This window comes from Ornithorhynchus anatinus, chromosome X1 (assembly GCF_004115215.2).
Source record: "Ornithorhynchus anatinus isolate Pmale09 chromosome X1, mOrnAna1.pri.v4, whole genome shotgun sequence".
In the NCBI taxonomy this organism is placed as follows: Eukaryota; Metazoa; Chordata; class Mammalia; order Monotremata; family Ornithorhynchidae; genus Ornithorhynchus; species Ornithorhynchus anatinus.
Genome location: NC_041749.1, coordinates 69,310,056 through 69,337,910, shown reverse-complemented (window position 1 = coordinate 69,337,910; position 27,855 = coordinate 69,310,056). Strand labels below are relative to the sequence as shown.

Sequence of the window (27,855 nt, the reverse complement as noted above, 5' to 3'; positions counted from 1 at the left end):
GCTTATTTCTCTTAGATAACATGCAAATGCATCCAAAGATACTTTTCATAAGGTAATTGCAGACTAAAAATATCCCAATTCAGTACTTAAAAAAGAGTTTTACATTCACGATCCATGAGAAATTACCATATCAAAATGGCACACTACCAGCTTTGGTATTACAATTGTAGCTCATCAGTTACATCTACTGAATGTACCTTAACTCAAAATCTAATGTGTTTTCCAAAAAGTAAGTGTTCTGGCAACTACTTCTGGCTTCTATTTACAAAGTCTTACTTGCTAGCAGCATTCACTGGATGCCTAGTGTGTGCAGAACATTGCACTAGATGCTTGGAAACTTACAATGGAAGTAGAAGAGACATTTCCTGCCTTCAACACTTAGTAGTATTCTATACACAGTAAGTGTCCAATAAATACCATTGATAGATCGACTCTACAGACTTACAATCTAATGGTAGAGTCAGACACAAACTTCTCAAGCACTTAATATAGTGTTCTGTACCCAGTAAGTGCTCAATAAATACAACTGAATGAAGAATAAAGACATAAGTACAAGTGAGAAAAATAAAAGCAAGCAAAAAGTCGCCCTGTTCAGGGGAGGTGGGGATTAGTAGTACCTCCTGAAGGAAGTGACTTTTTAAAAAGGCTCTGAAGATGGAAAAGGATGAGAGATATAGCTTGGGAGCCTTGGATGGAGAATGGGCAAAGTTCATCCAGATAAGGTAATGGGTCAAAGAGGGAAGAGTGAAGAGCAGAATATAATTAGTAAGTTAGGTTGGTAGGAGAAAGGAATATGAATGGAGGCACAGCAGGAGAGTGTAAAGGTAAAGAGCCATCAGTTGTAGAGAGCCTTGATACCTTTGGTTAGGAGTTTTAGTTTGATGCAGGGAGAAAGGGGTAGCCACTGGAAGTTTCTGAGGAAAGGAATCGCGTTCTAGTACAGACTGCTCTGAGCACAGTAAGCACTCAATAAATACCAATTGATTGAGTGAATAGCATTTTAGTAAGATGATCTGGGATAGATCAAAGAGGGGAGGGTGTGAAGAGGGCAGACCACTAAGGAGACCCATGCAGTAATCCAACTGGGAGGATTACTGGGAGGTGACAAGGGCTCAAACTGGGATGATGCCCACAAAGCTGAGGGAAGGCAAAACTGGGAAATATCTTGGTGGAAATAATAATAATAATGGTATTTGTTAAGTGCTTACTAGGTGCCAAACCCTGTTCTAAGCGCTGGGGTAGATACAAGGTAATCAGGTTGTCCCATATAGGGCTCGCAGCCTCAATCCCCATTTTACAGATGAGGTAACTGAGGCCCAGAAGTTAAGTGACTTGCCCAAGGTCACACACCAGATGTGGCAGAGCCAGGATTAGAACCCACGACCTCTGACTCCCAAGCCCGTGCTCTTGCCACTAAGCCATGCATGGTGAGCCCCATGAGGGACAGGGACTATGTCCAACCTGATTTGCTTGCATTTATCCCAGCACTTAGTACAGTGCCTGGTACAGAGTAAGCACTTAAATACCATGAAATTAATAATAATAGTTATATCCTCCAGCACTTACCAGTACATGTCTATTCAACCATTTATTTTGCTATTTCATCCTAACATAATTGTACTATTTCCTGTTATATGGTTTGTTTTATGGTACTTGTTAAGTGCTTACTATGTGTCAAACAGTTCTAAGAGCTAGGGTAGGTACAAATAAATTAGGTCGGGCACACTCCCTGTCCCTCATGGGGGCTCACAGTCTTAGGTAGGAGGGAGAACAGGTATTGAATCCCCATTTTACAGTTGAGAAAACTAAAGCACAGAGAAGATAAGTGACTTGCCCAAGGTCATAGAGCAAGAAACTGGCAGAGCAACTGGCAGAGCCAGGGTTAAAACCCAGGTCCTCTGACTCCCAGGCCATGCTCTTCCCACTAGGCCATGCTGCTTCTCATTTTTTGTACTTCCTCCTGCACCCACTGTCCGTAAATGATCTATGCCTGAGAGACTAGAAACTCTTTGAGGGCAGGGAATGTTTTGTTTCTGCAGTACTCTCCCAAGCACTTGGTGGAGTACTTTGTGTTCAGTAGGTGCTCAGTAAATACCACTGATTAATTGGTATGGGAGTGTTGGAAGGGAGTTGGATTTGGGATGACCTTGATGGGGGTGGGTGGTTTGAGACAGTGGTGACAAAGAAGAATGGGAATGTGGCAAATAGAGTCTCTACGAGAGAATGTGAGACCTGAACCAATTACAGAAGACTTTCATTATTGCATAAATCACTGCACTAAACAATAAGGTGACTTTAAAACTCAATTTTGACAGGTCTTTGCTCATAAGGGGATCCTAATCTAACTGGGTGAGAATGACAAGGATATAATCAAAACAACACAGTGAAAAGCTCAACAGTACAAATCAGTAAGGTAAGAGGTCATTCATTCATTCATTCGACCGTATTTATTGAGCACTTACTGTGCGCAGAGCACTGTACTAAGCGTTTGGAATGTACAATTTGGCAACAGATAGAGACAATCCCTGCCCAACAACGGGCTCACAGTCTAAAAGGGGGAGACAGACAGCAAAACAAAACAAGTAGACAGGCAATCAGGAGGTGGTTTTGGGTCAACTCACCAATTAGGGTAAAAACCATCTTAGAAGGTGACAAAACAGCTACCACCTCCCCAAGTGTTCAAAAAGTGAATCCCCTCCTGTCACCAAAGGTCCCAGCTCCTGACATGCTCCAGGCCACTGAGACAGGGATAAAAACTGTGCTGCGCATTCTCAAACTTCTCCAACCCCACTGAGACTTTGAGACTATTTTGTGTATTGCTTTGTGCTGTGTTTTAATGTTTCATTACTCCTGAGGCATCCGTCTCCTATTCCTTACCACAAACTCTTAGATTGTGTGCTCCTCCCTCCCTCCCCCCATGGGACAGGGATTGGGTCTAATTTCCACCTACGGAGCCTCTCCCACTGTTTAGTGCAGTGCTCTGCTTAATAAATATTATTGTTACTACTACTTTTGCCCTTCCCCTGGTCCGGCAGAGATAGAGGCTTGGCTCCATGGTGTTGGGCAGAATAGTGGTGACACCCTTCCTCCTAGCCCTCTACATACACCAAAGTGCTTTTAAAAGAAATATGAATAATTTATCCTATCAGTACCTTTCAAATTACAGGAAGACTAATTATGATAGCAAATAATTGAATATAGTGCACTAAAAGATGCATGAATTAAAGCTTCCTTCAAAATATAGAAATAAAAACACATTATCTGCATCTCAGTCACTCAAGATCAATAACTCCATTTGATTAGAGCTACACATTTTATATTTGCAAAAATAGAAGTATGTCCAGGCACTAACTCCCCAATAAAGAACAATGATTCAAGCAAATCATGAATTACTTTTACAGCATCTTAACATTACTCCATTTTGTACTAGAGACAGGAATGATTTAATTTCATCTTTCTCTACACTGAAAAATCAAGTGGGTAAACCTGATCCAAACTTCAGGATTTCCTAAGGGTGACCAGACCCCCTCTATGCCCCCCAAATCAATGACAAGTGACATTTTAACAAACAATTTGATTAGGAAAGATTCTCCCTCACCTCTCGCCCATCACAAAATGTCTGGTGCTTCAAGTCTCATTGTGAAGAGAAAAGCACAGGAACCACAAGTCTCCGGGTTCTGTGAAAAATCACTGAATAATATTGCTGTAACAGCCATTTCCAAAAACTGCCAGAAGGAGAAGCATTAACTATACTATGAAAATGCACTTGAGTACTGAAGAAAAGCTCAAGCTTTATTAAATATAGCCGACGCTTGATTATTCATAGGCTGATTACCTACCTTATGGATTATCCAGGTCATGGCTTGGTAGTCAGAGAGTGGGCAGAGATGGGAAGAAGAGGTTTTTGGGGTTTTTTTTAAATATATATTTTAAAAAGCCTCAAATAATTCCATTTTACTGGATTAGTTGTTGGCTATTCTGGTAAAAAAAAATGTAATAGAGAAGAAAGTTGAAATTGCCAATTAAAATCTGTTTTGTGATTATCTGAAGGTTTTTAAAATGTAAACATTTGGGGAAACACATAACTATTAGGGAGTCCTGGTGCAGGCATGAAAACCCCTGGTAATACTCATTTTATTTTTGTCACAAATAGTGACAGTAATACCTTGAATTTAAATAATCAACTTTTCCCCTAGAGTTGGTTTTAGGGGCAGCATGATCCAATGAACATAGAATGGAAGTAAAGAAACCTGTGTTCCAAACCCAGCTCTGCCACCACTCTGCTGTGTGGCTCTAAGCAAGTCACCTAACCTCTCTGGGCCTCAATTTCCTTATCTGTAAAATTGGGATAAGATAGACTGCAAGCCCCATGCGGAATTGGGACTGTGTCCAATCCATTAGCTTTGTATCAACCTCAGGGTTTAGTACACAATAACTGCTATTTTATTATTATTATTACTAGATATAACAGGTGGCCACCTTGGACCACCAAATTTGTACCACCAAATTTGTGCAGACAGTCGCTCAAGCAGCCTGCCCCTAAAACTGTCTCAGTGAATCCCAGACGGGGGGCACAGTTTGTGGGTAGTGTTTAAGGGGGAGGGGGAGCAGTGAGGGGTGGTGGGATCATCCTCTGGCACTCTAAGATGATTCAATGGATCCATCTCAACTCTCACCATATCCCTGATCAGAACTTTCAATCTTCTAACCCCCACCCCCGCAGGACTGAACAGGAGGAGATTGGCCCACAGCTCTGGCAAGATCTGGAGTTCCCCTGATGCATCATGACGATCAGGGCCTCCAGCTAGGCCTCTCACTTCTTAATAACACAACCTGAAGTTTGATATAGGCTTGCCTCCATCACAGAATCATGGGAGAAGGCACAGGGAGGCTGCTCTGCCCTTCCCAGCTCCTTTGCTTTAACTTTGATAATCAGGTTAAGTGACCATTTTTTTTCCTATGTTTGTCTCTAACTAAATCTAGAAATTTCTTGAGGAAAAAGATCATATTTAATTCCTTCGATGTAAATTCCCAAGTGCCTAATTCAATGAGTTGCATAACGTGTGTGCTCAATAAATGATTTATTTATTCAGTTGGTTCCTGTTTATTACTATAGATAAGAGATGGTTGTTAATACATTTTAATAGGATTTGTTAAGGGCTTACTACGTACCAGGCACCGTACTAAGGGCTGGGGAAGGTATAAGATAATCAGGTTGGATACAGTCCGTCCAAACATAGGGCTCACAGTCTTATTCCCCATTTTACAGATGAAGTAACTGAGGCAGAGAAAAGTTAAGTGACTTTAAGCCGGGATTAGAATCCAGGTCCTCTGACTCCCAGACCCATGCTCTTTCCACTAGGTCACAGAGTTTCTCTATAGTTAACTACGATTCAAGATCTTGAATTTAAGAAAACTTATAGACTGCTTAATAATGGAATTTGTTTATAGGTATACTCCCTAGCTTCCTTAAACTACTGAACACCAAAGCTGCACTCACTGTAACTCTTAAGCCCTGATTGCACTGATAAATTCTGATAAATCTACAAGAAAAAGTGTTTCAGGAATGTCTTACTTCCAGAAATCTTAAATAACCAAAGGTTGATAACATCCTTTTTGGAGTGGTTGATATAGAAGGTTTTGGGGCATGCAAAAGTTTGGGGAAAAACAACAGGTGAGGGGAAAGGACAGGAGAGGCACATGGGGCTCCCAGTCTAAGGAGGGAGTAGCAGATTGGCCTAGTCAAAGAGCAAAGGTCTGTGTGTCAGAGGACCTGGGCTCTAATCCCAGTTCCACCACTTGCCTGCTGTGTGACCTTGAGCATGTCACTTCACTTTTCTCTGCTTCAGTGACATCATCTGTAAAATGGGGATTAAGACTGTGAGCCCCATGTGGCACTGGGACTGTGTCCAACCTGATTTACTTGTATCCAACCCAGTGCTTAGTACAGTGCCTGGCACATGGTAAGTGCTTAACTGGAACCATGATTATTATTATTATTGTTGTTGTTGGCAGCAACAAAAGTGATTGTCTTCCATATTAATAAATTGTGGATTGCAAATACAGGGTGAAGAAGTAAGACTAGCCAGAAATTGTCTTAAAGTAGAGCAGAAGACTGCCCCTCAGCAAACAGGGGGACAGGAACACAGGGGCCATAAGGATAGCAACAATATAGGGAGCACGCATACATGGGAGAGGAAGAAAGTTGGATAAGAGGGATCCCCAACCATAAAGGGGAGGCCATTAGGAGAATCTTGATAGCAAAACAGAATCCATAAGGGGGGAGTAGGGGGCAGAGGCGGATGAAATCCTATCAGCTGCCTCCTCATGCGATCAACACCCTAAAATCTCCAGGAAACACTGAAGCTTGCCTTGAGGGAGAAACCACAGAGGAACATGGGATGTTGGAGGGAGTAAAAGGGGCTTATTGCACTGTGACCTTTGCTCTGTGGGTCAAAGACCACTGTAGTTAGCCACATACACCTATATCCACTACACTGTACTGCTTTGGACATCCTGACATGTTGCTTCATTCTTTGGGTAACTACACTAGAGCGGAGGAGTTTTAAGGCTCTTGCTGATTCTCTTTCAAGGGCCCCGGTATGCTGTCGATGGAGGGTGGTTGCTAGCAACAATCCTATTGCCTGTTTGCCCAACAAGAGTAATCTGAAACCAAGAGCCTTCCCACATGGGCACTAAACCACTGATACTAGAAAGTTTGTTCCAGCAACAGACAAAACAGCACCTCTGACACATTGTGAAATGTCTGTCTGAGGCAGAGAATGAGAGAGACTTTGAGTTTGACACAGCAGTGGCCAAGTTGACTGCAGCTGAGAACATAAAAACTCAGGACAAGTATGAACTACCTGGCACCTGCATTTCTCTCAGATCAGAACCATTAAAGTGAAAATCTAGGTATTCATCATATTACTCTACTATGACCTGTAAGCCAGGACAGAGAACAAAATGCCCAAGCAATTGGAAATGATGCAATGTTCATTCATTTACATGTGACATCCAGAATAGCGATTCCACAAAGGGGACAATCCTCCAATGGGCTGAAGGGCTGGGGCGAGGGGCGGGGGAGGGGGGGTGACCTTTAGAATCTTAACAGGGGTGTGGAGAAAGGCTAAGACCTACTTCAAATCCAAGTAAAGAAAAAGACTTTGATGAACCTGAGGGTGAGAACCTCCCCCATGAACCCAATAAAAGGGAGAGATCACTTGAGAGTAAGGCCAGCTTTTTCCTAAAGCCTCAGGCATGAACTTCCCAATGTCCTCATCACCACTTCCTCATCTTATCCTGTCTTCCCAGTTGTTTCTCATAAGAAGGTCTCCTGCCTGCTCTACGTCAACTCCCCCTACCTGCCCTTCTGATCCCAACCCCTCTCGCCTCCTAAAATCACATGCTCCCAACTCTCCTCCTCTCCCTCACAGCCATTTTCAACCTCTCACTCTCTGCCTTCAAACATGCTTAAGTCTCTCCAGTCCTGAAAAAGCCCTTTCCCGATTTCACGTCCCCCTCCAGCTATTACCCCCATCTCCCTGCCCAATTTATTTCCAAACACCTGGAAAAGATTATATAGGCATTAATTTCCTCTCAAATGGAATTAATTGGAAGGTGGTATGAATGCTATGAAGGTCCAATTGCGAAGGCAAAAGCATCCATAAGGATGCAGGGACCTGTTGAGCCTTTAGATGCCAGGGGCAGGACTCTAAAACAAGACCCCTTTTCACACAATGACCGATCTGGAGATGATAGCCAGTACACAAAGATCAGACACACAGGACCATGTAAATGAGGTCAAGGGGGTACCCCACATTGCTACAGCTAGGATTTGAGGGTTAGAAAATGTTAACAGGACTGAATTATTATAAGAAGTTTGATTTTTGCATTAGCCTGTACTTTTTCCCCTTTCTGAAATTTGGAGTTAAATCCTTGTTGGATTGGGAAACTATATTTTTCTACACTAAATTTCCTTAGTTTCTCAAATAAATATATTCCCAGCCACCTAGAGTCCAATTTATGCCTGTGCACCTTCGGGTCCATCTGAAAGCTTATATATTAACACAGGCTTTGAAAAGAAGAAAAAGACTCCAACAATTTTCTTGGTGCAAGTGAATGTCACATTTAACAACAGTATAAAAAGCAGGTGAGGAGCTCACCTGTTAATGCAAGGTGGCCTCCAGCCCTGAAATCACACTAGGAGTCCCGTCTTCACCACAACCACTATGAGGAGTGTCTTCTCACAATGTTTCAAATGGAGGAAAACCATGGTCACTTTGGATCAGAGATTCAAAGCCATGTTCACTCTGGACCAAAGAATGGAAGATGCATTATTTAAGGTTATTTAAGGACTTCAGCATGATCTCCTCCACTCCACCATCTGCTCACCACATCCCTGCCCTTCTCTCTCACTGCCACTGCAACTCCCCAGCAACACATCCCATCCCCTCATTGCCACTCAAGTCATCCCCACTCCCTACATCATCCCTCGCCCCACGAACTCACCTTGACATAATAATAATAATATTAATCATGGTTTTTGTTAAGCACCTACTATGTGCCAAACACTGTGCTAAGCGCTGGGGTAGATAAGAGATAATTGGGTTGGACACAGTCCCTGTCCCATGTGAAGCTCACTGTCTTAATTCCCATTTTACAGAAGAGGAAAATGAGGCACAGAGAAGTAAAGTGACTTGCCCAAGGTCACAGAGCAGACAGGTGGCGGAGTAGGCATTAGAACCCGTGACCTTCTGACTCCCAGGCCCGGACTCTATCCACGAAGCATGCTGCTTCCCATAATAATGAAGGCATTTGGTAAGTGCTTACTATGTGCCAAGCACTGTTCTAAGTTCTGGGGTAGATACAAGGTAATCAGGTTGTCCTACATGGGGCTCACAGTCTTCATCCCTATTTTACTGATAAGGTAACTGAGGCAGAGAGAAGTTAAGTGGCTTGCCTAAGGTCAAAGAACAGACAAGTGGCGGATCCGGGACTAGAATCCACGGCCTCTGACTCCCAAGCCCGTGCTCTTTCCACTAAGCCATGCTGCTTCTCTATGGCCTGTGGAACTCCTGCTCCATCATGGGCAAAGACCCCTTCATTCGTGACCTGTTCCTGACACAGTTGCTGCTCCTCCCAGCCTATAATGAGACCTGGCTCACTTCATAAGACACTGCCACCTCCTGCTGCTTTCTCTTGAGGAGCCTCACCTTTTCCCACTTCCCCTGACCAAAGGTAAACAGGAGAATTCAACCTGCTCCTTGCCTGTCAATGCTGTTTTTGCACCTCCCTCACTCTATCCTTCATTTTACCTTCCTTTGAAGTCCATAACATCCCCACCTATTTCAATTATGATCTGCCATCATCTGTTGCCTCCCAGGTCCCACCCCCAATATTCTGACCGATTTTAATACCAATCCCACCTTCCATCTCTTCTCCACTATACTGATCCTCAGGGATTTCAACAAGGGAGGAAAAGAAATAAGGCTTCTGGGATACTAAGTTTGCCATTCGTCCAGTTCCTAGACAACTTCAGTCAGTTTTAGGAGTGGCTCTGCTTTATTCATTCATTCAATCATATTTATTGAGCGCTTACTGTGTGCAGAACACTGTACTAAGCGCTTGGAAAGTACAATTCAGCAACAGATAGAGACAATCCCTACCCATCAGCGGGCTCACAGTCTAGAAAGAGGAGACAGACAACAAGCAGACAGGCATCAATACCATCAAAATAAATAGAATTATAGATATATACACAATTAATAAAATAGAGTAATATGTACAAATATACAAAAGTGCTGTGGGGAGGGGAAGGGGGTATAGCAGAGGGAGGGAGTAGATGCGATTGGAAGGGGAGGAGGAGCAGAGGAAAAAGGGGGGCTCATTCTGGGAAGGCCTCCTGGAGGAGGTGAGCTGTCAGTAGGGCTTTGAAGGGGGAAAGAGAGGTAGTTCGGTGGATGTGAGGAGGAAGGGCATTCCAGGCCAGAGATAGGACATGGGCCAAGGGTCGATGATGGGACAAGCAAGAACGAGGCATAGTGAGGAGGTTAGTGGCAGAGGAGTGGAGTGTGTGGTTTGAGCTGTAGTTGGAGAGAAGGGAAGTGAGGTAGGAGGGAGCAAGGTGATGGAGAGCTTTGAAGCCAATAGTGAGGAGCTTTTGCTTCATGCAAAGGTTGATAGGCAACCACTGGAGATTTTTGAGGAGGGGAATGACATGCCCAGAGTGTTTCTGTAGAAAGATAATCTGGGCAGCAGAGTGAAGTATAGACTGAAGCGGGGAGAGACAGGAGGATGGGAGATCAGAAAGATCAGAAAGAAGCAGCATGGGGTAGTGGATAGAGCATAGGCCTGGGAGTCAGAAGGTCATGGGTTCTAATCCCAGCTCTGCCACTTGTCTGTTGTGGGACCTTGGAAAAGTCACTTTACTTCTCTGTGCTTCAGTTACCTCATCTATAAATTGGGGATTGACACATGGGACAGGGACTGTGTCCAACTCAGTTTGCTTGTATCCACCCCAGCACTTAGAACAGTTGCTGGCACATAGTAAGCACTTAACAATACCATGATTATACTATCACCACAACCACTACCTACCTTTGGCTAACCCTGTTTTCCCTATTCACCTTCCCTTCTGCATCACCTATACACTTGGGGGCTGTACCCCTTAAGCACTTTAATACTCACCCCACCCCAGTCTCACAGCTATCTGCATTTGCCCACTAGACTGTAAGCTCCTTGAGGGGAGAAATCACATCTACCAATTCTACTGCACTGTACTCTCCCAAGTGCATAGTACAGTACTGTGCACACAATACCACTGACTGATTGGCTTTGTTCAGTCTGCATGTACAATCACATAATTTTGCTACCAAAATGAGGGTTAAGCTTTTGGCACCTTTTGGGAGCCAGAGCCTAGACAAGAAGTTGAGAGGTGAAGAGCCATACTCATTCTATTTTGTCATGGCCCCCCTTCCCATCAACTACTCAAGATAACTAAAGATACATCTGGAACACAACATTCAGTAATCACCCAGAATAGAATCCATGCAAGAGCAGAACTAGGTCAAAAATACTTCAGATTAAAGACACACTATTATCAGCCAGAAACACTGCTGGCTGCTAATACCAGCACTTACAGTTAACTTTTATCTATAGACCTCAGTAGCAGCACAATCCCTACGCACGCATTTTGTGAGCCCAGTTACTATCCGGCACTCAAAGAAAACATGACCTGGAAATAATCAATGATATTTATTGAACATTTATTGTGTACAGAAAAGTGTACTGAGCGCTTGGGAGAATGCAGTGTAATAGAGTTGGTAGATATGTCCCCTGCCCAACAAGGATAAGACTTGCATGCTTTTTGGCCCCAAATCCTACCCATTCTCTCTGGACCATGACCTGGGAAGAGAGGTATATACAGGAAGTGCCCTGTGAACTGTGGAGGTATTCTGTCTGACCGCCAAGGGGACCAGCACTGTCTTTCCTTAGCCTGGATGGAGAATCATGCTCAGGATTTTATTGAGGATATAATTTTCTATACTTAACACTTATTAAAATGATACATGATAAAATGCTTCCTGTGATCATGATAAATAGCTGGCATTGTACCTATTGTACATTCCAATAAATGAATGTGTGCTGCTTGTTCCAATTCCAAATGCCAAAAGTACAAGCACCTGCACATACTCAATATTCTTGAGGCTTTACCAGAAACACTAGTGTAAGCCAGCTTCTGTTTCATGCTCAAATATTTTCCAAATATTAAACCCTTTTTGTTGTCCTAAAAAGGTAGCAAAATTCACAAAACCAAGCACTGAACAATTGGCTACTATATTTACAACAGATGGCTATATTCACAATTACTGTACGAAAAGTTTAGCTACTATTTTTTGTTACAAAACAAAAAGCTGCATAAATTACATGGTATGCTGCCTGACTTCTCATTTAGCTATGCTCAGGAAAAAAAAATGTTTAATTCAAGCAACCTTGTTGAAATATTTGCCCACCAGCCCAGTATGTGGACTTTGGATAGGACAATGCCTTAGCTCAATGTCTTCTACCTCATGCCACCAAATAACTTATCAGTCTATGTTTTTACTGAAGTTTCCTTAAAACAGATAGGACAGCTAATTTAAACAGTTGTTTGCCCATTCAATATTTATGACAGGAATCCTGCATGACTGGCTGGAAGCACTGCGTTAGGAGGCTTAACTCGGCGGCTGCTGGGAGTGATGGATGGCCTTGAAGAATTTCAAGTTTGTTGATCAGATCAATCAGAACAGAATGAAAAAAAGAATCAGATCAGGCTTAAACTAGATTCCTAATATTTTCATCTGTATGCAAAAATGTGGCAGGAAGAAATGTACCATAAAACAATTTGAAGCTATTTTAAAACGCTCACTAAATACTTTATATAAAATAGAAAAAAAACAAGGTACCTGGTAACATACTTCAGCTTTTTAGCTGAATGTTCTCTTTAGTGTCATCTCTGTGGCCAAAACAATTTTATGAAATCTAAAATAAAAATGTTATCAGCCAGATGCTATATTTTGATTACAAAAATGGAATGGATTAGGTCTACACATACCAAAATAGCAATGCATTTTCATGACTTTTTTAGCTTGTTGCTTCATATAAAAGCCCGTTAAGTAAAATTTTCTGCAATCAAGCAAAACGATAAAGTGAAAATGTGGCACTGTAGATGAAACAAATATCAGTGCTGTGTTGACTTTCTGAAGGTGTGGTCATAAAATTTGGGCTTAAGTGTTGATGATTAAAAAGCAAGGCTAAAGTTTCAAATCAGAGCCACTCAATTGACAGTATCACAGACTCTTTTCTTTAATGCCCTGGATGGTTTGCATACTCAGAATTTGTCTATTTCTTAAAACTAAAACTTATTTGATCAATTTTAACATTTCTATTGCTTCACCCAGATGAACACTTCAATTCAACTTGAGTCTACATAAAATTAGGTTAGTCAATCAGTGGTATTTACTGAGTGCTTACTCTATGCAGAGCAAAGAACTTAAACGTTTAGCAGAGTACAATGCAACAGAGTTGGTAGACATGTTCCCAGCCCACACGGTGCTTAGAGTCTACAAGGGGAAGACAGAAATTAATATAAATAAATCAATTAGATGTACGTAAGAGTGGTGGGGCTGAGGTGAGCTGAGTGGTGGGCTGAGGGGTGAATATCAAGTGCTCAAAAGGTACAAATGAGAAAGGGAATAAGGGAAATTGGAGCTTATTCAAGGAAGGTCTCTTGAAGGAGATGTGACCTTAATAAAGTTTTGAAGGTAGGGAGAGCAGTAGTCTGGTCTAGATGGAGGGGGAGGGAGCAACAGGTCAGAAAGAGGATGTGGAGAAATGGGTCCAGTAGCAAGATAGATGAGATCAAGTTACAGTGAGCAAGCTAGCACTAGAGGAGTGAAGTGTGTGGGCTAGGTTGTAGTAGATCAGTGAGGTAATAAGGTAGGAAGGGACAAGCTGATTGAGTGCTTTAAAGCTGATGGTAAGGAGTTTCCATTTGATGTGGTGGTAGATGGGCAACCACTGGAAGTTCTTAAGGAGTTGGGAGATGTGAAATGAATTTTTTTAGAATTGTTTAGAATTTTTAAGCAGTAGAATAAAATATGGACTGCAATGGGGAAAGACAGGAAGTAGGGAGGTCAGTAATAAGGCTGATGCAGTAGTTAAGTTGGGATACGTACTTGGATCAGCATAGTAGCAGTTTGGATGGAGAGGAAAGAGCAGATTTTAGCAAGCTGTGAAGGTAGAATCAATGGGATTTGGTGACAGACTATATGGGTGAATTAGAGAGATTAGTCGAGGATAATGCCAAGCTTATGAGCTAGTGTGATAGGGTGGATTGTGGTATTGTCTACAGTGATAGGAAAAATAGTCACATATTAAAATGACAAAATATTAAAAAATAATAAGATGCTTATTAATAAATTAGGCACTTCAGAATGTAAAACATTTCTTTTCAGGCCACTAGGGTAAATTTCATCAGTATCAACTCTCACAATTTCAATCACTATTATTGAGTGCTTATGTTCAGAACACTTTACTAAAGCAATATGAACACAATAAAAACAAGAGAAATGGTTGTTGCCCACAAGGAATTCAAAATCTAGTGGAGGAGACATACAAACTATTCTTTTGTAGCCTCCCAAGTGCTTAATACAGTGCTCTGCACACAGTAGGTGCTCAATAAATAACATTAATTGAAATTGAGAGAGCAGGACAAAGAACAAATTTAGGAAAGCACATCTCCTTAAATGGTAATCTACTGCCTTGAAAGAGGCAATGTGCCAGATAATAACAACTATGGTACTTATGTGTGTCACTGTGTGTGTTACTGTGTGTCAGGCACTGTACTAAATGCTAGGGTAGATACAAGATAATAATAATTTTAATTTTGGTATTTAAGTGCTTACTATGTGCAGAGCACTGTTCTAAGCGCTGGGATAGATACAGGGTAATCAGGTTGTCCCACGTGAGGCTCACAGTCTTCACCCCCATTTTACAGATGAGGTCACTGAGGCACAGAGAAGTTAAGTGACTTGCCTACAGTCACACAGCTGACAAGTGGCAGAGCTGGGAATTGAACCCATGACCTCTGACTCCCAAGCCCGGGCTCTTTCCACTGAGCCACGCTGCTTCTCTAAGATAATTAGGTTGGTCACAGTCCCTGTCCTACATAGGTCTCACAGACTAAGGGGGAGGGAAAACATGTATTTAATCCCCATTTTACAGATTGGGTAACTAAGGCACAGAGAGAAGTTAAGTGACTTTCCCAAGGTCATACAGCGGGCAAGTGACTAGGTCACTAGGGGAAAAGACGGTAGGGGTATGGAGATAGGGGAGTTAAGGAGGGAGTTAAACATCTGGAACAGACAATGGGTATGAGAATCAGTAAGATGTAGAAGTTTTGTTGTTGGACAGAGAAGAGGGCAAAATTAAAGCAGATGAGGATGACTTGGAGATGAATGAGGTCAGCCTGGTGTCTGGATTTCTGCCAGCATACTGCACAGCTCGAGTACCTTCCAAACAAGCAATCAATGATACTTACTGAATGCCTACTATATATTCAAAGCACTGTACTAAGCCCTTGGAAGAGTACGCTACAATATCCAGCCATCCAAGGAGAAATTACTCACTAGGATAAAGCTACAAAGAATTTTCATTATATCTACCCATTTCTTCAAATTTTTTTATATCTTGGTAAATGCATATAGTCCTATAGTTGGTGACTGACCAAACTGCTGCTTCAGAAAATATCTAGTTGGAACAATGAAGAGGAAATGCTCAATCTTTGTACATCTAAGAAAACTACCTCTGAAATAGAGACAGACTGGTGAGGTTGCATCCATGGAGGTGTGTCTTTGAGGGAGAATCTCTCAAAGTAATGGGAAGGTATGCCGACCCCTCCAGTCCCCTCCTCTACAAGCCACACCACACCAGAGAGAAGGGATGCTAACCTCCCCCACAACTGCTCTGCAAGCCATTCACTTTGGGGATTCCCCAAAATTGTAGCTGCTGGGTCCCCACCCGACAGAGGAATCTGCATTGGTCATTGTGTGCTCCACAGTAGCTTCTTAAACGTCCTAGCCGCCCTATGTCCTCTCAGTCCCCTCCCTCTGATTGCCCTGATCCAACCCCTCATGCGAAGCACCCACACTCATCCCCCTCTACATGCCAACTCCCACCAACTCACTCCTAACACCTTCCGTCCCCCACCTCACCTCTGTCATCCTTTTCCAGCACTGCCCCCATTCACCTCTCCCCACAGCAGCCCCCAGTCAGGTCACTCCCATCCAACACCTTCCTACCCCTCCCACCACACCATCCCCTCCCCACCAGTTTTAGCCAAGTGCAGCCTGTGGTACCCCACACTCCATCATGGGAAAACTTCCTTTCATTCTGGACCTGTTCCTGGCCCTAGTCACTGCTCCTCCTTGCCATTCCTGAAACCTTGCTCTCCCCAGATAACACAGGCTCCTGCTGAACTCACCAGAAAGTGTCTCATCTTCTCCCACCCACTCAAGAGTCACTGAGAAAGGGAGAGAAGTTGGCTTCCTTCTTGCTTCTCAATGCCGCTTTTACACCATCCCACCTCTCCCATCCTTCTTTCCCTTCCTTTGAAGCCTACATCATCCATCTACCACCTCTCAGGCCCTTCTTCAACTTTTTGAACCATTTTGACCCTTTTCACACATTCCTTCTCTCTTTTTCTCAATCCCTACACTGATTCCTGGGAACTGCAATATCCACGTGGATGTTCTCGATGTTGCCCACCCACATCTACTTCAAACAGACAATGCTTACCATCAGCTGTAAGGCACTCAATTATTTCTCCCCCTTACCTCACTGATCTCCTACTACAACCCAATCTACAACTCCTCTAAAGGCAACCACCCTTTTATACCTCTATTTCATCTATCTCACCACCTATCCCTTGCCCACATCCTTCCTCTGGCCAGAAACTCCCTCTCCCTTCACAGAGAGTACACTACTTCCCCTACCTTCAAAACCCTCCTAAAATCACATATTTTTCAAAAGGCCTTCCCTGAGTAAACCCTCATTTCCCCTAATCGCCCTCCCCTCTGCATCACCTGGGCACTTGGTTGTGTTCCCTTTAAGCACTTTGATATATATTCTAATACTCTATTTCCCCTATCTAATTTATTTTAATGTCTGTCTCTCTCTGTAAATTGTAAGCTACTTTGGGGCAGAAATTATGTCTCAAATTATTTATGAAATTAAAGTTGATAAACTTTATTGTATCGTACTTACCCAAGTACTTAGTACATACAGTGCTCTCCACACAATAACCGCTTAATAAATACTACTGGTTGATAGACTGAAATCCAAGAATTTAGCTGGTGATGGGAGAACACATAACACTTCATCTGGTTTGACAGCTCTCAGTAATGTATCTGGACAGTAGAAGTTCAACAACATCCTCATTGGGCAATTCCTCTGAATGAGATGCAGTTAACTCATCAACATCCACGTCATCCACTTCTAAATGAAATTACCTTCTTTTTTGATACCTGCCCAAGGGTCTCAACCCCTTGAAAGTCTGACACAAACCATGGGCAGGGCTTCCTCCAAGATACATTCACTGTTGATTTCCATTGAAATCACTGTTGATCTCAGCCCAGGATGGAAGGGGCAGGGAGGGATTTACTTTCCTGCAGGGCTTAGTGGAGTCAGTCAGGCATATACACAGGGTAGAGACATCAAATAATATGGGTTGATTATATATTGTGTTAAGCCAGCACCTCTACATATACAGAATTCCACTGCTTTTTGTTGGCTAGAATTTGCAATGAGATTTATAGACAACTTAAATGTGAATTTTACATAATTGTCATCTTAAATACAGTTTATTTTATTAGGTTTTCCCAGTATGAAGTAGATATAAAAAGCATGATCACTAATGAGTTCCAATAAAAAAGCCAAATTATTTTACTATCACTGTTGTTCTCTCCAGGGTGTTTTTCTGAAGCATGTAAATCAAAGACTTTCTCCAAAAGCCAAAATTATTTAGTAAGGTTAGTATAAAAATTTACCCACTTACAAAGAGAGTTTTATCAGCCTGCCTTTCACCAAGGGGTTCCATGAATGTAGCAGTCTTTAATAGTGATAATCACATGATAATCCAGGCTGAACAAGTGAGCAGGAAGCCATTTGCCAAGTATTAGTCCCTCCCTTTAAAGTGTATAAAACTCAACTGAGTTAACAGAAACAAGGAGAGACCATAGTATTATTGCGTGAGAATTAATGGTGTACTATGTTCCGTACAACTCAAAGAGTTGATAAGTGTTTAATATAATTAAGTGTGTGATATAATTCACTGATTCTAGGTCCCCAACAAGGAACACCAGCTGGCACCCTTTCTTCCCCAGATGCTCATAGAAGATTGCCAAAAATTTAATTTCGGAGCAGTTAGCAAGGCTGTCCTGGAAGATGTCCAATACCATAAAAATTATCAATAATTGTATAGGGAATATGCAGTCTCTAAAGAATCTATCAAATCAATATTGAATCAATTACTCAGTGGTTTTTATTGAGCACTTACTAGAGAAGTAGCATGGCCTAGTGGCAAGAGCACAGGCTTGGGAGTGTCAGAGGACATGGGCTCTAATCCCGGTTCTAACACGTCTGCTGTGTGACCTTGGGCAAGTCACTTCACTTCTCTGTGTTTCAGTTACCTCATTTGGAAAATGGAGATTAGACTGTGAGCCCCATGTGGGACAACCTGATTATTCTGTATCTACTTCAGCGCTTAGAACAGTGCTTGGCACATAGTAAGCGCTTAACAAATATTATTATATGCAGAGCACAGTACTGAGCACTTGAGAAAGTACAGTTCAAAAGAATTGACAGATGTGATCCCTGCTCAAAAGGAGTTTACAGTCTACAAGGCGAAACATATTAAAATAGACTATGGGTAAGGGAAATAGCAGAGATTAAGAATGCTTAAGTATTTTGGGGCTGGGGTGATTAACAAAGTGCTTAAGCCAGACAAGTGCATAGTTAATGCAGAGGGGAGGGCAGATAGGGGAAATAAAGGCCTCTTTCATGTCCTCTGATGGAGGTGGATGGGGTGGTACTGAAGAGGTAGGGCAGGAATAAACGAAAGAACATTAAGGGAACATTGCTGGCCTCAAGCCGGAGCTCAAAACTAAACGTGCAGCACAGAGAGGTCTGGAGCAGCCAAGAAAGGATTCTCCAAGCCAGAATGGCTAAGAATGGAGGCTTTGAGGGGCCAGAAAGGATGAGAAGGAAAATACCTGAACTCTGGAATGGTAAGAAAGGGAGCAACAGGAATGCCCGCAGGGGTCTGGGAGACTGACAATAAGTAGAAGTAAACGTGCTGAATAGAGAAAGTAAGTAGAGGTGCAGGCAGATATACTGGAGTCCATACTTCCCTCTGCTGCCCGCATCATTTTCCTAAAAAACATGTTCAGTCCATATCTCCCAACTCCTCACAAACTTACAATGGCCATCCACCCACCTGCACATCACGCATTAACTCCTTACTTTATGGCACTCAGCCAACTCTTTCCTTCCTAGCTTACCTCGCTGACCTCCTACTACACCAGCCTACACACTTAGCTCCTCTAACGCCAACCTTCTCAATGTACCTCGATCTTGTCTATCTCACCATTGAACCCTTGCCCACGTCCTCCCTCTGGCCTGAAATTCCCTCACCCCTCATATCAGAGAGACCACCACTCTTAATAATAATAATAATGTTGGTATTTGTTAAGCGCTTACTATGTGCCAAGCACTGTTCTAAGCGCTGGGGTAGACACAGGGAAATCAGGTTGTCCCACGTGGGGCTCACAGTCTTAACCCCCATTTTACAGATGAGGTAACTGAGGCACCGAGAAGTTAAGTGACTTGCCCAAAGTCACACAGCTGACAAGTGGACGAGCCGGGATTCGAACCCATGACCTCTGACTCCAGAGCCCGTGCTCTTTCCACTGAGCCACGCTGCTTCTCATTCAAAGCCCACTTCATTCATTCACTCAGTTGCATATATTGAGCGCTTTCTGTGTGCAGAGCACTGTACTAAGTGCTTAAAATCACAATCCCTCCAAGAGGTCTTCCCCAACTAAGCCCTTATTTCCCCTACTCCCTCTCCCTTCTGCATCACCTAAACAATTGGATCTGTATCCTTTAGGCACTTGATATTCACCTCTCCCTCAGCACCACAACACTTATAGAGCACGGGCTTGGGAGTCAGAAGTCATGGGTTCAAATCCCAGTTCAACCGCTTGTCAGCTGTGTGACTTTGGGCAAGTTACTTAACTTTTCTGTGCCTCAGTTACCTCATCTGTAAAATGGGGATTACGACTGTGAGCCCCACCTGATCACCTTGTATCCTCCCCAGTGCTTAGAACAGTGCTTTGCACATAGTCAGCACTTAAATGCCATAATAATAATTATTACATCCTTATACCTTGCCATTTCCCCTATCTGCATTTATTTCAATGTCTGTCTCCTCCTCCAGACTGTAAAATCCTTGTGTGCTATGAACATGTCTACCAATTCTGTTGTATTGTACTCTCCCAAGTGCTTAATACAGTGGGCTACACACCACAGTAAGTACTCAGTACCATTAACTAATTGGTTGACAGAGATCATGGCCCACATGGGGCTCACAGTCTAAAATGGTATTTAATCCTCCTTTAACAAATGAGGAAAGTGAATTAGAGGAGTTAAGTGACTTGTCCAAGGTCACACAGCAGGAAAGTGGCAGAGTGGGATTAGAACCCAGATCTACCGACTCCAAGGCCTGTGCTCTTTCCACTAGGCACACTGCTTCTCTTAACACTTGAGGAGCTTGGCTTAGCAGTGGAAAGGGGACAGGCCTGGAACTCAGAGTATCTGACTTCTAATCCTAGCTCTGCCACTTGCCTGCTATGTGACCTAGGGGAAATCACTTTTCTGTACTTAAATTTCCTAAGGGGGAGATTAAATCTTAGACTATTAGTCTCAGAAGGGACAAGGACTTTGTCCATCCAGGCTAATTAGCTTGTATCTATCCCAGTGCTTAGTACATAGCATGCACTTAACAAATACCATGAGTATTGTTGAGGAAGCCCCTACAGACCAGTACAGAGTCCAGGAAGGATCCTATGACCCAGAAGTCATATCAGCCAATCACTGAGCTGATAACTCAATCATCTTTCTGTAGGATAGAGACCCTCTCCCCTCAAAACTCTGGTTCTGGAGAAAGGTCCAGGACTGTCCATCTTCTAAAGTTGAGAAACAAGTTGTGAAAGACTGATGTTTGGACGGTATGGGGAAGGTGTCTTTAAAGCAGTGTGCCCTGGTGGAAAGAGCACAGGCCTGGGAGTCAGAGAACCTGGGTTCTAATCCCAGCTCTGCAATGTATCTGCTGGATGGCCTTGGGCAAGTCACTTAACTTCTCTATGCCTCAGTTACCTCACCTGTAAAATGAGGATTAAATCTTACTTCCTTCTACATAGACTGTGAGCCCCATGTAAGACAGGGACTGTGTTTAACCTGATACACTTGCATCTACCCCAGGGTTTAGAACAGTGCTTGACACATAGTAAATGCTTAACAAATACCATTATTATTATTACTGTTATTTAAAGGCTCAAAGGGAATCAACAAGGTGAAAAGTCCAGGGGTTCATCAGCACCACCTACAATGGGTGAAGAGCCAAGGTGCTAATGCCTGCATTTGTTATGACAAAGGACAGAATGTACATAAAAGAGGGGAAGTGGTGGGGCTCCTACTGTGCCTTCCAGGGGACATCTTCAGGTAAACCCATATCCTCTTAACCACTGTGTTCATTAGGTAGCAAATAGACCTTACTGAAGCCTTTCTGTGACAACTGCCTATTGAATTCAAGTGTCTTCAAGTGTCTTCAAGGAGGGACTACTGACGGACCAGGAGTCCTACAGCAGAATAACCAAAACAAATTGGAAGAGGTGGCCCCGAAGTACAATAGAGCTAGTGGCAACAAACTTATTTGATTTATAGATCTAAACATTTGAAGAGGACAATTTATTTTCCAAGAAGTTTAAGAGTGTTTAAAATATTTTGAATTCATGAATTGGGAACGTATATTCTGGATTGCAGATATTCTTTATATTGTGAATTTCAAAAGCGGTGTTTGGTCTGGAACATTTCTGAAACTTATTAACTAGACAAAATAAAAGGGCATAGTGGAGAAGAAAAACACAATTACAGCTGGAATTTCTACAAACCATGTGGTATTTTCTACAGATGAATGCACTGAAGACACTGTATTTGTTAGACTCCCAAGTACCAAAGATTGGAATGGTGATAGGATTTGTGAAGTGCTGTAGGTTATAAATTGTCCTCATTTGCCCCTATTTCTGAGGAAAAGAGTTCCAGTGTGATCCGAAATGGCAGAGACATAGTCATTATTTTGCTATAAACTCAGAAGGACAAACTCAATCTTCCAGCAGAGATCAAGTGTCTGCAGGGGCTGGCCTGTGGGTTGGAACCACCCCTATCCAACTGCCCAACACAATAGGAGTTAAGTCTCATCCTCCTCGGGGTCAGAGAATGAGTCAAAGCACAAGAATATGCATCTGGTGCACAAAGCATGTCTTCTCCACAAACTCCCATTTCCAAGGAGAGAGCCTTGAGGGCCAGGGCAACCTCCATCTTCCTGCCAAACACCATGGGAGATCAACCCTACAACACTTGGAAGACAGTTTAGTGGAAAGATCACAGGCCTGGGAATTATAACACCTGGGCTCTAATCGCAGTGCCCCCACTAGCCTGCTGTGTGACCTTGGACAATGACAACTTCTTTGTGCCTCCGTTTCATCTGTATAATGGGAATCAGCGCACAATATAGTGCTCTGCACAAAGTGGTCAATAAATACCAAAAATTGATTCTCCCTGCCCCTTAGACTGTGAGCCCCTTATGGGTTAGGGCCTATAACTGACCTGATATTCAGTTCAGAATATCCAGCGTGGCTCAGTGGAAAGAGTACGGGCTTAGAAGGCAGGGTCATGGGTTCTAATCCCAGCTCTTCCACCTGTCAGCTGTGTGACTTCAGACAAGTCACAACTTCTCAGTGCCTCAGTTACCTCATCTGTAAAACAGGGATTAAGACTGTGAGCCTCACATGGGACAACCTGATAACCTTGTATCTACTCGAGTGCTTAGAACAGTGCTCGGCACATAGTAAGCACTTAACAAATACCAACATCATTATTATTACCCTATCCAAGTGCTTAAAACAGTGCTTGGCATACTTGTTTTGCTGTCTGTCTTCCCCTTTTAGACTGTGAGCCCGTTGTTGGGCAGGGATTATCTCTGTTGCGGAATTGTACATTCCAAGCACTTAGTACAGTGCTCTGCACACAATAAGCACTCAATAAATACGACTGAATGAATGAATGAGTTTAGTGTTTGACAAATACCACAATCGTTATAATATCGGAAAGGTTGTGCCTGAGAGCTGTGAGGAGCTGAGAAGTCGTCCTAACCAGTAATGAACTGTTTATTACTGTAATTAAAAGAATTACTGTTCTTTTAAATTTATCTCACTCTGTCATTTTTCACTGAAATTGATCCTGTTCTCTTTCCTCTCTCCCACTCTCAAGCCTGTCCTCAACTCATCTAGACTTGTGCACCCCCTGGTGGTCAGGGATTGTGCTTGAATTAATGTCCATGGATTCTATTCAGCTCTTAATATTATGCTTCGCATATAGTAGTTAAAAATATATTTTTATGACTGGTTGTTTGGCAGGGCAATTGATGCAGTTATCTATTGATATATGGTCAGCATATTTTTAAAGAAGCTTTAAATTACTAATCAATTCTCAGTAAAATAGCTACCAACTTAATACAAAACAGAACAGCATGGAAAGCAGCATGGTCTTGTGGAAAGAGCACAGGCCTGGGAGTCAGAGGACCTGAGTTCTAATCTTAGCTCCACCACCTGTCGTCTGTGTGACTTTAGTCACTAAACTTCTCTGTGCCTCTGTTTCCTCATCTGTAAAATAGGGATTAAGCCCTACTCTAGAAGAGCCTTACATGGGATTGGGACTGTATTTCTGTATTTACCACAGAGCTTAGTACTGTGACTGGCACAAAATAAGCACTTAAGTACCATTGGAAAAAAAGGAAAATAATTGGAGAATAGAACCCTATGAATTTCATGCAGACATGTTAGTGGGCAGAGGCAACAGTTTAATATTAGACCCTCTCTCCCCTCAGCCTCAATTTCTCCCTCACCCATCATCTCTTCCTATAGGCCCTGGCCTTTCCTTAACTCTCATTCATACTTCCCCTCCCCTGACTCATTCCCTACCCCTCTCTCCCTTGCCCAGACAATCTTTACCTCAGACAGCTGGCCAGGAATAGGAGAAGCTATCCTTCACCTGCCTCAACCAGCAATCTCAGATTTAAAGGGCCATCATTGCTGCTACTCTGCATAGTTTCTAACACTGTAGAGCTGCCTGCAGCTCTGAAGAAAGCCCAGAGAGCAGGCCCCAGCAGTAGGAACCGAAATCATGTCTCCAACCTGGAGTAAGAGTGGTCTCAGCTGCATCTCTTTCTCCTCCCATTTCTTCCTAGCTGCTGGCCAATAGCCAGTGTGGGTTGCACAGAATTGCAAGCTTGACAGATATGCCATAAGTCATAATAAATTCACTTTATTTTTCTTCAAATCATAACTCTTTGGAGATAACCATTTCCTCGCTGAGAATATTTCTACACTTAGATTGATCATCTATCATTACCTCCTGGGCAGCAGTTAGTATTTTTAAATATCTGTCTGAAGCTGTCTTTCAATCTGACAGGCTGGTCCTCACGCCCAGAGGAACTTGCATCTCATCATATTATTATGATATTTGTTAAGCACTTACTACGTGTCAAGCACTGTTCTAAACTGTGGAGTAGCTACAGGTTAATCAGGTTGGACATAATACCTGTCCCACATGGGATTAACAGTCTAACTGTGAGGGAGAACAGGCACTGAATCCCCATTTTACATAAAGTTGTCTTTTTTAGGGGAAAGCTGTCCTCTCCAATTTTCAACCTAGATCTCTCAGCAGAAATGACTCTCTCAAATCTTTACAAAGAAAGTGATTAATTTGGTTGGTATATGTTACACAGATAGGTTTGTTATTCTGTAGTATTCTGTCTTCTGCATCTCAGATTATTTTATCTCATCAACTTTTTACAAAACCATGCCTGTCCTGTTTAGCTAGAATGAGTTGGGCCCTGAAAATGGGAGCAATAGCCATTTAGAAAAGAATACTTACTACCATTGAGACTGAGTCTCCCAACCAAGGGTTCCAAGGGTGTGTAGTTTTTCTCCTCAGGAGCCACCTGGGGAAGAGCAACCTCCCTCCCTTTTCCAACTGAAGTAAGCATCCTTCTACTTCACAGAATTGCTCCCTAAAAGGCTGTGGATCTGCATTATCTGCTCATCCACTCTGTTCCTTCTGCATGTGCTGGCTCCTTGAGCCATAAGACAAAGTTGTCAGAGGAAAGTGAAGCAGCCATGATCATGCTGATAGCAGAACTGCCACTGCCTACACCCCCAGTCCAAAACAAATCCAGCTGGCTGAAAATAATAATAATTATGACATTTGTTAAATATTCACTATGTTTACTATTACTATTTACTAAGCACTGGGGTAAATACAAGATATTCAGGTCTAACTCATTTCTGTCCCACTTGAAACTCATGGTCTAAGGAACTGACACTCCCTTCTGCTTTATTTGCATGTAAAGATAGAGTCCTGGGTTGCTAATGCTTTCATGCCATAATGATCCATCCTCTCAATATCCCAATCTAGCCATTTTTTAAAAAATGACATTTGTTAAGCACTTCCTATGTGCCAGGCACTGTACTAAGTGCTGGGGTAGATACAAGATAATCATGATGGACATAGTCCCTGACCCACATGAAGCTCACAGTCTTAATACCCATTTTACAGATGAGGTAACTGAGGCACAGAGAAGTGAAGTGCCTTGCCCAAGGTCAAACAGCAGACAAGTGGTAGACCCAGGATAAGAACCAAGATCCTTCTGCCTCCTAGACCCATGCTCTTTTAACTACTGCTTCTCTTATACTTAAACCTATTATATAATGTGGAATGTATGCCCTCCTTTCTCCATTATATTTCAAGCTCTTCAAGGGTGCAGGCTATGCATAACATTTACTTCTGCTATACACTTGGTGGTCAGCCCAACATTCATTTCAGTGGAAGCAAAATACTCTTACTGAATCTCTTTGGTGTCTTCACCTGGCAATCTGGTACCCCTGCCTCTTCCTCAATGCTTAGGCTCTCCCGCTGTGTCCCCCAGCCTCTCCTTAAATCCTCTTCCAGGTATTACTTTTTAATAATAATAATGGTGGTATTTGTTAAGTGCTTACTATGTGCAAAATACTTTTCTAAGCGTTGGGGGGATACAAGGTGATCAGGTTGTCCCCCATGGGACTCACAGTTTGAATCCCCATTTTACAGATGAGGTAACTGAGGCACAGAGAAGTTAAGTGACTTGCCTAAAGTCACACAGCTGACAAGCGGCAGAGCCAGCATTAGAACCCGTGACCTCCAACTCCCAAGCCCGGGCTCTTTCCACTGAGCCACGCTGCTTCTCTTTAAAATCATTTTCCAATTTTCCATACTTTCCATGCACTCCCTTACTCAGTATATTCTACCCATTCCTAAGGTTCCCCTACACCTCACTTCTCCCCCTTTTCTCCCCTTGAGGATATCTTTTAACTGGATTCATGTGGAACATGGACTGTGTTCATTCTGATTAGTTTGTACCTGCCCCACTGCTTAGTACAGTGCCTGGCACATAGTAAGCACTTAAATACCATAATTACTATTATTATGTGCTAAAGACAGAGTACATAGGCGCAGGTCTTCCGACAGTGCAGTGTGTGGTATCTGGACAGGCTCGCGTTATTTGGCAAAGGTTCGATACTTTTAAGGTTACTTGGTTTACTTACCAGATTACGTGGCTGTATGCTTTGTTATCAGGGCAGTTCACAATTAGTGAATATTTTAGGCTAATCTGGGTTATGGTATCATGTGTTATGCTAAAATTCTGATTACTATTTAACCTTTAATATAGAAATCCTCTAAAGAAATATTGTAAGCATACAAATCATCACCATAATTCATCATCATATTACTTGAAACATCCTCTACCTTCCAGCCTTTACAAACATAACCAGTGCAAAGACAGACCTTTACAAGTAAATAAAACCAACAAATATATACATATATATGTGTGTGTGTATATATATATATATATGTGTGTGTGTGTATATATATGTGTATATATAAATCCACTAGGAAAACAGAGTTTTAAACAGTGTGGTAGACTGAAATTAGGGTTTTTTTTTCCTTGCACCATTTTTCATGATATTTAAGTGCTTACTATGTGCCAGGCACTGTACTAAGCACTGGGGTAGAAACAAGCAGCATGGCACAGTGGACAGGGCACAGGCCTGGGAGTCAGAAGGTCATGGGTTCTAATGCCAGCTCCACCACTTGTCTGCTATGGGACTTGGGGAAGGCACTTCAATTCTCTGGGTCTCAGTTTCCTCATCTGGAAAATGGGGACTAAGACTGTGAGCCCCATGTGGGACAGGGACTGTGTCCAACCCAATTTGCTTGTATCCACCCCAGCGCTTAGTAAAGTGCTTGGCACATAGTAAGTGCTTAATATTATAATTACTATTATTATTACAAGCTAATCAGGTTGGACATGGTCCATGTTCCACACGAGGCTCATAGTCTTAATCTCCATTTTACAGATGAGATGACTGAGGTACAGAGTAGTTAAGTGACTTGCCCAAAGTGACACAGCAGACCAAGTGGCAGATCCAGGATTAGAACCTAGTTCCTTCTGACTCCCAGACCCATGTTCTATCCACTAGGTCATGCTGCTTCTCATTCATTTATTGAAAGGGAATCTTAACACAACCATAATTCCAATTACTTTTGCTCTTTTTAAAATCCTTACCATAGCCTCAGCCAATGATTTACTCTTCTGTTACCCCAAACCCTGAACCCCCAGCCACACACAAAAAAATTCCCCTTAATTGTTAGGCACGTAAACAATTGAGACTAGAAAATGAACACTTACTCTACTTTGGCTTGTGGCATAATCTTATTACATTACTGAATCTGTGAAGTTCACCCTCAAACTCCACTAAACAATTCAAGAAGCAAAGCAGTTAGGCCTCTAGCTTAAAAAAAAAAAAGTAACTATCAGAAATATAATATTCCAAGATCAATATATCGATTTTCTAGGCAGTATGTAAAATGGAGCCTTTC

General features: G+C 42.5%; 1 protein-coding gene across 1 annotated transcript in view; it reads right to left on the bottom strand.

The window, feature by feature from the left end:
- Positions 1-27,855, bottom strand: part of CFAP20DC (CFAP20 domain containing) — a 90,547-nt gene that overhangs the window by 54,310 nt on the left and 8,382 nt on the right. The window lies entirely within an intron of this gene.